General features: G+C 49.8%; 1 protein-coding gene across 1 annotated transcript in view; it reads left to right on the plus strand.

The window, feature by feature from the left end:
• The first annotated feature begins 628 nt into the window (after positions 1 to 628).
• RAI2 (retinoic acid induced 2) overlaps positions 629 to 13,342 on the plus strand; it is a 32,491-nt gene continuing 19,777 nt past the window's right edge. Inside the window, exon 1 of the mRNA XM_084294364.1 lies at positions 629 to 755. The gene's annotated coding sequence lies outside the window, so the exon portion shown is untranslated. The remainder of the gene's footprint in view (positions 756 to 13,342) is intronic.

Genomic DNA, 13,342 nt, shown 5'->3' on the forward strand with positions numbered 1-13,342 from the left:
AGCTGCCTGCTTTACATGCTTCGCCGAAGGAAGCGGCGACAACCCATTGGTTTTGCATATGAGCACGGGCCATACACGAAGTTCACGCCGAGTCGAATATATTTCTCCTGTATGCTCTACATTTCTCCCGACCACCTGGCTTTGCGAGGATGCTCACACAAGGTTCAGGAGCTCCTACTGGGATGCAGTGCGGCAGCTGGGGCAACCCGGCAGGCAGACGGCGCCTCTCGTTGTGCAGCCTGAGCGCTGTGAGAACAGTGAAGGGGATCAGAGCCTACAGGGGATCAGAGCCTGCAGGGGATCAGAGCCTACAGGGGATCAGAGCCTGCAGGGGATCAGAGCCTACAGGGCATCACCCCCTACAGGACCAGGTCCAGTGCTCACCCCCCTGAGCCTCAGAGCCTCACAGCTAGCCCCGCCCACCACCCCTTAAGCCACGCCCACCACCCCGTTAGCTCCGCCCACTCCCTCTTAGCCCCGCCCACAACCCATTTAACCACGCCTACTCCCCGCGTAGCCCCGCCCCTTTCTCCCCGCTCGCCCCGCCCCGCCCGGCCCGCGGGGGCGCGCGTCGGGACGCGGTGCCGGCGGCCGGGCCGGGGCCGGGCCGGGCCGGGCCGGGCGGGGCGGGCGGAGGCGGAGGCGGAGGCGGGCGGCGGCTGCGCCCTGGCCGCGGCGGCGGCGGCAGCAGCGGGGCCGCGGGGCGCGGAGCCCGGCCGGGGGCTCCCGCAGCCTGCAGCGGCGGCCGGAGGGAGGTAGGTGCGGGGCTGCGCGGGGCTGCGCGGGGCTGCGCGGGGCTGTGCGGGGCGGGGGTCCCGCTCCTCTCCCCGCGGAGCCCCCGGGAGCCGCGGGCGGGCGGCGGCCGCCGCGGGCCCCAGCATTGTTCCCGGAGGCGCCGCCGCTTTGTGCCGGGCTGCGGGGAGCCCCGGCCGCCGGTGACAGCGGGGGGACAGCCCCCGGGGCCGGGCGGGGGAGCGCGGGGCTCGGCCCCCGGGGTGCACGCAGGTACTCTGCGTCCCCGCGGGCAAGCGCTGCTTTTATTATCGTTATTATCATTATTATCATTATTATTGTTATTATTACTGGTATTATTATTATGGCTATTATGATTTTCCGCGGTGACCTCGCACGTCATTTACCGCCGGAGCATCGGGAGGGAAGGGCTCCTGGCTAATGCGCCGCTGCTCGGAGTGTCCGGGGCGCGCCGGTGGCTCAAAATCAGCGCCATCCCTTTTTTTTTTTTTTTTTTTTTGCCCTTTTTTCCCATTTTTTTTTTCTCTCCTCTTTTCTATACATTTGGGAAAGCCGCCGCCGCTCCGCCGGCAGCCCCGGTGGCTCCGCTGCGGGCACCGCGCCCGGCGCTGCCCCCATCCCGCACCCTCGCCCCGCTGTCCCCGCGGCCACTGAGAGCCCTTGGGTGGCTTCTCCGCCACCAGCTCCGGCAGCCGGACCCCGTCCCAGCCGCCCCAATCGCCTGCACCCCGAGATACGGCTCTGGAGAGGGGGCGACCACTGGGCGATGCCCCCCGTGAAGCCCCCGGGGGGCTCCGGCAGCGAGAGGTGCCCGGGGCTGGTTTTGGCAGGGTGCCGGTGGGATCCCCCCCCCCTCCCCAAGGGCACGGAGCAGGTAGCACCGGGAGCCCCCCGGCACCACTGCCAGCGGCCGTGGAAAGTCGCAGCCCAGCGAGCAAGAGGCGAGCCTGCAGCAGCACGAATTGCGAGGGGGGGGAAAATAAATAAATAAAAAAAATAAAAAAATAAAATGCACCCGCCCGTAACAAAGGCGGCTGGCTGCTCTCCTGCTCCAGGAACTCATTTTGTGCAAAAAAAATCCGGCTTCTGGTTCTGCCTCTGCCGCGGATCGGCAGCAGGGCTTAGGGAAAGCTTGACAGTTGCCCTGCCTCCGCTCCCCTCCTCTCTGCCCCCGGCCCGCGGGGGCTCGCCTCACCTGGGGGGCACAGCTGGAAGCTGCCCGAGCTGGTGGCAACCAGCGCCAGCAGCCCCTGACCCCGTCCTTCCCCTAACCCAGCTGTCCTGAGCTGCTGATGCCACTGCATCGCCACCCTCGTGTCCGGGGGCTGAGTGCCACCAGCTCTCCGGGACAAGGTCAGTCCGTGTTGGCTGAGGTTTGGGGCATCCCCAGCGTGCCAGGGGCCTGGCATGACTTGGCGAGGCAGGTTGTGGCGAGAGAGGGTGAATCCTAGCAGTGAATCCCAGAAAATGGCACCCCGGGCGGCGCTGCGCAGCCAGCTGTATGCGAGCCGACAGCGAGCCGAGGTGGGAGGGTGCAGCTCCCTTGGCGTAACAACGGGATGCTTATTTTAGCATGGACGACGGCCAAAGATAAGGAGGGGTTGTCAGCCGGCTGCTCGGAGGACTTGCAACAACAAAAAAATAAGGCTTTGTAGAAATAGAAACAGAAATGTTTTCACGTAGGTAGTTTAAAAGGAAAAAGGAACACAACAAAAAACAGATAACCTTGCGAGTGATGGGCTCGCCACATCAAGCTGGCAGTACAAGATTTCTCCCATAAAAACCAGGATGATCCTAATTAAGCCCAGACCCCGTGAAGTGACACAGGGCTTTATTTATTTCAGATGTTTCTAGGTCCTAGAGATGGGGCCAAATGTGACGAGTTCGATGTGGCAGAGAGTTTAACCCCAATTACTTCTACATAAATCACGTGATGGTTACGGTAGCCGAGTACACGTGAGGGGTGCCCCAGGGCTACCGACTCCAAAAAGGTATATACCTGCCTAAAAATTGCCATTTAAAAACCTGTACTGAGTAGAGCACCACCACCTTCGCTACACCTGAGCCTACCCGTGTGCTGTGGCAGCCCTGCGTGGTCTCTGAGAGCCTCCGAGGCTGGCGGGCGGGCTGGATCTCCACGGGCAGGAGGAGGATGCGTGTGCCCGCAGGCAGCTGAAATGGTGGCTTTGCAGAGCCGGCAGCCAGGGAAAGGGAAGCAAAATGGGAGCTGACAAACGTTCTCCTTGCAGAACTGGGGTGGATAAATGATTTATGGGAGTGCCTGCTTTTTTTATTTTGAGCGGAAGGAGCCGGGTGAGGATGCGTGGTGCCAGCCGCGAATTGCTTTGTTTTGAGGTCGGGCTGTGCTGGGTCACGCCTCCAGAAACGGCATCTACAGAGGGCCAGTACAGTAAATATTTTGTAGCTTTGCTCAGATTCCATATACTGTCTCTTGTTTTTGCTTTGTTCAAAGCCCTTCTTCTTAATTGTCCCAGAAGACTCCAGATCTCCAAAAGGAGGCAGCTTTCTGACAAGTCCTAGGCTACAAAGAAGCATCGCTAACCTTCCCCAGGTCTCAGGAATTCCCATTCCTGATTTTTTTCCAGTGTTGCCCATCCTTCCCAGGGCACTAAACAACTCAGTAACTTGGCTGCCTTGCAGAGGAGCTGCTTTGTCAAGTGATGTAGTGCTGCCCATTAGTTGTGGCTTTCTCTTTTTTTCAGGCAGATCTATCCAGGCTGCCCTGTAATGTACGGCAGCCACGTAGTGGTGCTGTAATGTGGGCAGGGTGAGTTTATGGGATTGCATCCTTGGGATTTTGCATGGGATTTTTAGGGAGAGCAAGGTGGGAGCAGTGGAAGGCAGACCAGCGCATGGATGGGTGGCTTGGGGATGCTCTGCTGCTCCATGTTCAAGGGCTGGCATTGAGTGCAAGCAGCTGGAGCCTGCTATTTCTGCTATGTTTTCGTTGGGTAGTTAATAGGGTACATAGATATTTGAAAATGCTTCTCTGAGGCTTTGGATTTGCGGCTGAGTGCTCTCAAGAGGCAACCCAAGAGCCTGGGACAGGCCTCTTGTCCTTTTCACCCTCCAAAGAACAGTGTCTGTTGGCTTTGAGGAGGAGATTTTGGGGTTTTGCTCCCAGCTCTCTCACAGCAAGCTCAAAGATCTCAAACAAGTCCTCCCAGGACTGGCCATGTCCATGGCTTCTCCTGCAAGTCTGGAGCAGGGCACCACTGCGGCAGTGTCACAGAAGTGCCTCGATTTCTCATGTGCTTATTTTACTGTCTTCGAGCTGGCACTAGGGGGTGAACCCTGATGGGCCCAAGAGGAGAAGGAAGTTCACCTCTCCACCTCCTGAACCTCAGTGGGGCTGCTGAGGGCAGGCACCCCCTGGACATCCCCACTCAGGTAGTGCAGGCTGGCTTTGGAGAGCGCTCTCCCCTCCAACACCTGTGTTTGCTTCAACCTTTTCATTATGTTTCTGCCTTTATTGTGACATGGAAACAAAGAGGCCGGAGAAACGCGGTGGCTACCAGGAGGGCCAGGAGAACAATGGCTCTCACGTGCTCTGGCAGCCTGTTCCCCACAGCAAAGCCAGGTTGTTTGGAGGAGTGCAGGTCTTGCATTCCAGCAAAAAATAATTCATTAACGGCCAGAGCATAATCGCTTCGCTCCAGAAAGGCGCTCCAGCTGCATTGCACCAACTGTTCTTTTTCAGCCTCTGAATCCTTAATGACAGTAGTAGCTAATTTCTCTTTTCTGTGTTTTTCTAACTGCAGCATCCTATTTTCTCCGAGTTTATTGAGAAAATAATAGAAGTCATTACAGAGCTACTTGTCACCTTTCAGAGAAGAAAACTTCTCCCTGGTTGAATGGCCAAGTTAGTTATTTGGTGACTGACTGGAACAATAGCAACTTTTTGTGGCTCATCAGTTATTCATCTATGCTTAGTGAGTAAACTAATTAGCTAGAAGAGCGTTACTTAGCTTACAGTCCTTGAATATCAGAAGGTGCTGAATAAAACAGTTGCAAACAGGATAACAATTGCACATGTGAATTGTGTTGCATGCCAGCAAAAAAGACAGACTACAGGGTCAGGAGTGGCAAAGTGAGAAATGTGTATTCATTTTATATATATATATATTTAATATTTGATCATGTTTGAAAGCTTAGGTGACAATACTGCATGAAATGGTCCTTGTTTTATTTTTTAAAAAAAGAAGGTTGTCCTTAGGTTGAAGCAAAGATACTGAGGAGTGTTGAACTGACTAGTGCAAAAGGTCAGTGAGAACAGAAATGTGGAAAGCTAAGTAAAATGTATTTTTGTGTATGCATGATGCACATCTTTCTGGTGGCTGGTGATGGATCACTTGCTGCAGAGCTGGATTCGCACAAGGCCATTGCAAAGCAAACAGGAAGGGCAACGCGTTGTTTTTTTTAATCGGGCTTTTCCTAACCAAGCAGTCAGGCATCAGCAGCAGAATAATAGATGTCCTCATCTCTGGCCTCGGTGGTGGGGCTGGAGATGGGAAGGCAGCTCTGTCCTGCAGCGAGGTGGAAGAGGACTGCTGCCCTGAGCTGCATCAGGCCTCACCTGGGCTGGGCCTCCCTCTCCAGGCTGAGGGACACTGAGGGAACGACAGAAGTCAGTAGGAATTTATGTACAAAACACACATCATTGGGTTTGGATTTTGTTGTTTTAAATCTTGTGCACTTTTCAGGGAAGAAGAAGAGAATTACCATGTCTTTCTTGGGAGAATCTTGTTACTTCTTGTGCAACTCTCTTTGGGGTCCTCAAAGAAAGTTATGGCAGGGGCCAAGTCCTATTTAAGATGCCTGATTTTGGTGGGGGGAGGAGAACTTTCCACAAGTCCCACAGGAAAGCAGTTGGATCACAGGGCTCCATGAGAAAGATCAACAAGTGTCTGCAGCCCTGGAGGGTCTTCTGGTGGGACAGCAAAGGCTACTCTGTACCTAGGGTGAAGCACGTGGTGTGTAGATATGTGTACATGGGCACATAGTTCCACACATACTCGTGTTGGCCTGTCCTAGAAGGAGCAAAGGCAGAGAATATCTTTGCTGTTGTAGCCTTGAGGTGCTGTTAACTCATCTCCAGTCTGTGGAGGCGGTGTGGATGGTGTTACCTTTCTCTGTTTTGGCACGGGAGGACCTGTGTGGTGAGGGTGGATTAACAAGGCCTCTGTCACGCAAGAAACCAGGTTCCTTGTGAACAGCTCCTCTGCACCGGGTGTGCAGGGGGCACTGGAAGTGGTGTTCTGTGATGGGGCTGGTGGTGCCAGGCTCGATATCTCGTATCTCACCCGGGCATTTCACCTAAGCAGCTGTTCGGCTTAATGAAGACTGCTTGGCCAAGCTCCAGTTGTGCTGGAGCTGAAATGGTCTTGGTAGATGGAAGAAAGCGGTGGTGAGGAGCTCACTGAGGGAACACATCAGCCTTTGGTTTGGGTTTGCCATGTAGGTCCTTAATTTATCTTTTTCAGATGCTCAATTAGCAGCTGTGGGTCCTTCCCATATGTGCTTAGCCATGAAGCCATCGCTTGCGTTTTAGGATGTGTTCTGGCTGTCACCGTAACTTCCTGTCTTCTAAAGAGGATCATTAAAATTGATGGCCCTAAGCGTTGTTAAATGCCACAGAAAAGAAAGCGAAAGCAGAGCACGGCTGCGTGCCACGAGCTTCACATTCATAGCGTGCAACCACAGAGCCGACAACGTCCTGGAGAGACTTAGCACGGCCTCCCAGCCCCCATCCAAAAGGCAGCCGACCCCGAAACAGTTCAGTCAGAAGCCCAGGTGAATGTCTTTGATCAGGAACAGGCTCCCGGACATCTTAGCCATGCTGTGGTTGCTGGAGAGGCCGGTCAACACTCCTGCTTCCTGTTTGCTTTCGGGTGGAACTGAAGAGCTCTTGGCTTTGAAGCACAAAGGTCCAAATATTTTAGGACCCCGGTGCTTCTGAAACTGCTTTTCTTGGGGAGAGGTGCCATTGAACTTCAAGGAGCTGAGGCTCTCAAGTGAGCGGCCTCTCCTTTTTGAAAGGAAGGGGGTGTTTCTATTAGAGTTTCCTGTTTGTAACTTTGGCTACAGAATGCGAAGTGGTCGGAGGTGGGAGAGCTACCGTGTAGGTCAGCGTGGTCTTTTTGTCTTTTTGTATTTGTGTGTGTGGCGCACATATACGGATTATTTTCATATTTACGTTATTTAATTGTTTTGATTTGCGCAACCAAATTTTGCGGTTCTATTTCAGGCTGCTGTTTTAAGGAAGTCTAAGTAAGGTTTCCTGTCAGGAGTGGCTTAGATATAGCTGATCCTGCTGTGGCGCAGGACGATGGCTCAGCCAACTTCTCAAGGCCCTTTTCAGGTCCTTTTCTGTGCTTCTCGGCAGTTATCAAACAAAAGAAATTCACAGTAAGTTGTGCCAGTTATGCTGACATGATTTCGCTATCGCATTTAGCATGGATACTTGTTTGCAAAGGAAATAATGGCTAATTGTGGCGTAGTTACCGCTGCTGACTTTGACAAACATTTCTTAAAATTACAGAGGAAAACAACTGATGCTACATTTTTAGACTAACATCATGATATGGCTATGATTAATTTTTCCAGGAGCTGTGTGGTTTTTATATCTGCTTAAGTGTATTAACATTTTAAAAGGTCAAAGGTAAGCTTTAAAATGGATGCCAAATTAAGATGGATGGCAGGAAAATGACATTTAGTTCTTGTTACCGCATATTGTTTGAATTTGACCAAAGGCAAAAACAAAACAAAGAACAGCCCTCCCCCTCATCCATCCATCCATCCATCCAGACGGACAGACAGACACCCACCACCTGACTTCCCAGCACACCTGCCCCTGGAAAGCCTTATTGGGGTAGGCAAATTCCCACCCTGCCAAAATCAGGAGTTGAACATCTTCATTTCCAGAGAGTTGAAGCACCCGTGTGCAAAGTCTCATTTAACTGAAGTGAGTGGGCTCTGAATAAATCTATCTCAAATATTTTTATAGGGAAAAGACAGCTCATGTGAACCATAACCATGCTATCATTTCCTGCCCTTGCTGTGTCTGAGATGACTGTTTCACCAGGGAAAGGACTGTGCCCTCGTGTGTATCCATGCAGCTCCTGGCACATGGAGTCCTTCCAAAACCAAAAACCAGCTTCCAGTGGGAATGGCTTTCAGTGAGACCCACGGGAAGGCATAACTGACAGCAGGGCAACAAGAAGAGCTGCTCTTCAAACACACCGGTGCTCAGCAGCCTTGATTTTTGGGGAAAAAACTTGATGGAAGGACAGCATCTGATTCATGTCCATCACTTCCACTCTTGCCTTTAAATTAGGATTAGGACCTAGGCTGCAATGCACTGTGTCTTGGGAATTACAACCACTCTGAGGGACCCAGTGCCTGTTTTTGTTATTCCCCAAGGCACATTCACTCCCATCACTACGTGGCACTTGCTAGCCCAAGGTTAGTGGGTTGAAGAAGAGGGAAAAAAGGAAACTAAAATGTCTTCCCATCGTTCTCCCCGCTGGTGCTGGTAGTTTGTCAGCCAGGCAGCAGCCCCGGCGGGTGCTGCCTCAGCCCTGCATGCTGTCCTGGAGAGATGTGGCAGAGGTTAGGTGAAAGAACAGTCAAATCCCCTTCTCCTCCCTTCCCCCTCACCTTTTTTTTTTACCCTCCCAAATTGTAAGTATTCCTAAGCATCTGTTTCAGGGTGCTGAAAATGTTTGTCCAAGATTCTGGCCCAAAGAAAGTAAATAAAAAGGGGAAAAAATGTAAAATGTTCAAGTGCTTTGTTCCAGTGTGAAAATGTATTTTCATTTCAAGCTGAATTGATTCCTTCAAGGCCTTGCTACCCTCTGAGTGGAGCAAACAAAACACTTTTATTTTGTCATTTTACCAAGAAAAAAAAATAGTTCTTTGATTGCTCAACTCAAGCATTTCTTTTTTTTTTTTTTTTTTTTTTTTTTCTCAGCCAGCCTGGCCACCGTAGCAAACAATTTCATTATTTGCATAGCTCTAATTGCAGTGATTAAACAAACACAGCAAATGCTGACCCTTCACAGCCTCATCACAACCCCACGGCCGACTTAGCCTGTATTTTTTTTTATCAGGGAGGGAGATTGGAATGGTTTTGTGTTAGACTGAAAAGAAATAACCAACGTTATTTTATTTTATTTTTTTAATCCAAACTGTTACACTGTCGTTTTAGAGCAAGAATAATTTCACCCAATCTCTTGCTAGCAGATTCAGGGATATCACCACAGCGTGAACCTGATACAGTTTAAAAGAAATCAGGTTTCAAATATCTTGTTCATGTGTTACTCCCAAGCTGCAGCCTTTGATGCTGCTATTAGAATAATGCGTAGGATTGATATTCTGCTGGCAATACTGATGTTAACACGAAGCGCTCAGAAACAAGCGTACCCACTTTTATTTTTCATTGTGAAGATGTCAGGTACCCTAATATGGGGTTAAGTAAAATCTTATCTGGCTGCAGTTCCATCAAACAGGAGCAAACAAATTTTTGGACATTTTTTAATGACATTTATTTATAGCAGGTAGAGCACAGGCGGCTGCTATTTCTCAGCATGCTGGAAGAATGTTCTCCAGATGGTGCTTACTGTTTATGCTTTTATTCAGTTCACTTGAACACAGCAGCACTCTACACAAAACATGGAAAATTGGAAAATAAAAACAATTATGTTTTTACAAAGTGCCATGTTATTTGCTGAAATGTCTTATTTGACTGATGAGAGATGCTTCAGGGCAGCATGGGGGATCACGCCTTTCACACAAACACTCCTCCACGTCACCACGTGGGTAACAGGCTTGGGGGGCTGTTCTCCCCCCAAAAGGTGGGGTTTGGCATGGCCCTGTATTTGTGCCTCTCCTTCCTCCCCTTCCCGTGGGGAGGTGACAAAATTCAGGAAAGGGGTTGTCGCGGCACTGTTTTGGTTGTGTTTGGGTGGAGAGAGGTGAGACAAAGCCACCTCTGAGTCCTGGTTGTGCCACCATTTCCATTGGCTTCCAATCTCTGCAAAAAAATAAAGTGCCAAGGCCTTTGTTGGTCCAGATGAAAGCAATAGCGAAACTCAGGACTGATACCCAAAAGGGCCAGCGTAGTCCGTGGCTTCTGCTTGTTAGCGTGGTGAAAGCACATATCCACGTACCATGCTCTTGTGGTCTTTGTTATATGGCTTCTACAGGTTTGCTCCCACATTTTTAGACTGGAAGTTGGAAATAAAAGAACCTTTTTTTTCTCAATAATACTTGGAATGGTTTTCAATTTCAACCCTATCCCGTTTAAACTTTCAATTTGGACACAATTATTATTTCTTTGTAAATACAAGCCTTCAGGTTCCTTCAAAATACAGTCTGAAGCCAGCAGTACTTTTAGTGAAATTGGACTTCAAGAAATGAATGTGTAAGCTGTTGTTCAACCGGTTTTCGGGATTTCTTAGCTTAATGGTGGGGCAGTGCTGCACCGTACTTCGATTTCTCTCTTGCCTGTTAACCAAGAGACAGCCCTTTTTCCAACCTGAATTCTTGCTACATCAGCTACATGCTGTTTATCTTCCCTTGCTCCCTTGGCAGTTATTATTTCTTAATGTGTTAATTGTAGTTCCTGGACCCCAGTGTGTGAGCATGTGTAATGCTCGCTGTAATGATGTGGACGCGTTCTGTAGTTCCTGGAATTGCAGAGAGAAAATGTTATATACGTCCTGGGCACAGGGCATCCAGTAAGGGAAACCAATTACAAGAATTCAAATAGCATAAAAAGAATAAAATGGGTAATTGGGAGGAGTACGCGTTGGGTCTTTCTTTTTTTTGTTGCTTATTCAATTATGATTCCTCCTAGTGCTCTTGCTTTGTGTGATATATATTTTTTTTAATTAAAACTTGAATTATGTCACTTGCTTTCCACCTTTTAACAATATTTCACTGCAAATTCATTCCTAATAGCAAGTAGTCAGGGGTAAGGAATGGCTTTGCTGAACGATGGGGACTGTTAATTATTAAAAAGAAACCTATGGATTTAAAACAAATTAGAACTCATTAAACCTAGGTCTGCTTCCACAGAGACCAGCTGACATGAAAAAGCACATCCACAGGCACGGAAAATCTCACTTTTGAGCTGATGCATCCCTCGTGGAGGTGTGCCTGTGCTGGCAGGGGGTCTGTTTGCTATTTTGGCTCATGTCAGAGATCCCGATCTCTGACCTCAGTTCACAACCTATGGCTCTCCGGTGTTGTTCCCATTTTCTTTCCAGCCAAGGAAGGGCCACCCAAGGCCATGCACGGAGCAGCCCCACCTCGCTCCTGGAGGTGCTACTGGCCACCAGCATCTGCAGCCCCCTGGGGTGGCTGGGTGGGTGCTGGACTGGCTGCTCTGGGTTTAGCAAAAGGGGAAGCACAGGAAAGCTCCTTTTTCTTTCTTTCTTTCTTTTTGAGAGGAGGGAGATGTTTGATTTCTGCCATGAGGCACTCTTGCCATGACCATGTCAACAGACTTCGTAGGCTAGATCTACTTATTCATGTTTAGACGGGGTGGGGTGGGGTGGATTGGGTCTTATTCTTCTGTTTTGGTTTTTGTTTGCGATCCAAATTTGGCTGTGACCCTTAAGTTGTTTGTTCTTAGATGCTTTTTGTGAGACCCTATAGAAAATCCCATGGGTTGAGGTGGTTGTGGGACACCATGTACGTGTGTAACTACAGAATGTTTTAACTTAATTTTCTGAAATTTTTTAGAGGGAATGGGTGAGTGTGTCCACAAGAAAATTCTAATAAGGAGAGCAAGAGGTGGCCTGTGATGAGCATTTGGGAATTTAATTTTACATTCATGGGCATATGGAGTTTGCACCCCAGGATTTGCTGTCTTGCCGAGACACCCCCCAGCTTGTCTCTAGTGTTACTGGGAGTGACATGCTCGCATCGGGAGAAGCAGCACCCATCCTGCTGGCTAGAAATCAGCAATAACATTTTGACATCTGCGCAACAGTTTAAAATGAATTATTCAGCACATAGATCGTGCTAGTGGAGCAGCCAGCACATCTCTGCCCATTTACTACTGTCAGTCCTTGGTGGAGATATCACTGGTGCCAGTGGGAAGGGAGCACATGGGCTGGGGGTAGATTTTGGCCCATAGCCTGGAACAGCATTTGACAGCACCCCTGCAGAATATGATAGGAATAATCTCCTTCACCACCAGCAAAGACCTGGAGACAGTGCCGGTCTGCTGCTTCTCGTGGAGTAATTTTTAAAAGTGATGGAAAAAAGGCCTTAAAAATTAAATCATTGGTAGTTTGTGCTGCTCGAGTGAGGCTTTAGAGAGTGAAGCCTGCGTGTCAATGTGGTGAAATGATACATTGATTTTTGTGGTGAAATGTATCATTTCACCACAAAAAGTGCCTTTGGTGTGCCTCTCTAGAGACGCCGAGCATCTCCTGCCCACGGGGAGCAGGCCCCGAGCATGGCCCAGCAGCAGGCCCGGGCCAGCCCCCCACTTCTCCCCAGTCAGAAACGAAGTGCTAATTCCTCTTAGCAAGGAAAATTCGTGAGATTCACAGTGTAACAGCATCTCATTTGGAAAAACAAGCCAAACTGCTACAAGAACACGCTTTGGGGACCTGCAGGTGGGGGGCTGGGAGCAAGCACAGGTCGGCTGAGCAGCAGCCCAGAGCAGGTCTGCTTGAGGCGGGCGTTCAGGAGAGGAGGTGGGCATTTAGCTTGGACCTAGCTTGCTAATTCAGCACAGTCCTCTGAATTAAAGCAGTGTGTGTGTGTTGTGAGAGCCTGTCATCTGTTATTTCACACGATGCCTGTTCCCTGTAGCTGCATTTTAAATATAAATGCAGAACGCAGGATGAAAGCGTTCATTGCTGTGGGTTATTGGCATTTCATCGCCTTCCCTTAAGGACTATGCTGTAGCTGCCCACTGATAATTTATTCAGTAGGCAAAAATTTGGGAGCAGTGTGCAGCAAAATCATCTGCCTGTCATTGTCCATGTTCTTGTCCTTGTCTGTTGCCCGTGTGCGGGTGAGGAGCCCTGGCACAAGCTGCCCAGAGAGGCTGTGGGGTCTCCTCCCTGGAGATCTCCAAAAGCCACCTGGGCATGGTCCTGGGCAGCCTGCTCTGGGTGTCCCTGCTTGGGCAGGGCTTGGAGCAGGTGAGCCCAGAGGGTCCTGCCAGCTTCAGCCATGCTGTGGTCCTGTAATTTTTCAACAAGCTGACTGAAAAAAAAAACAGCTTTCCACAGTTTCCACTGTATCTTCTGTACATATGTAACAAATAATACCCTCCTGTGTAAGTAGCTGTACTTGGAAAGGAAAGACATACTACCCAGGTGACTATAAAACAAATGGCTAGCATGCATTGAAGTGCTTGGGGAGGAAGGCGTATCAATTGAGAAAAGACACTTAAGCACCTAATGAAAGTTAAGCAGATCCTTATGTCTACTGAAGTCAGTAGCGTTTAAGCATTACTGTATCTTTCACGAAATAGGGACATACGCACTGATAGCAGCACGATAGCTGTAAGGCTGGAGCTGAAGGTTTTTGAATCCCCGTG

Source organism: Netta rufina, assembly GCF_964035555.1.
Source record: "Netta rufina genome assembly, chromosome: 1".
Classification (NCBI taxonomy): Eukaryota; Metazoa; Chordata; class Aves; order Anseriformes; family Anatidae; genus Netta; species Netta rufina.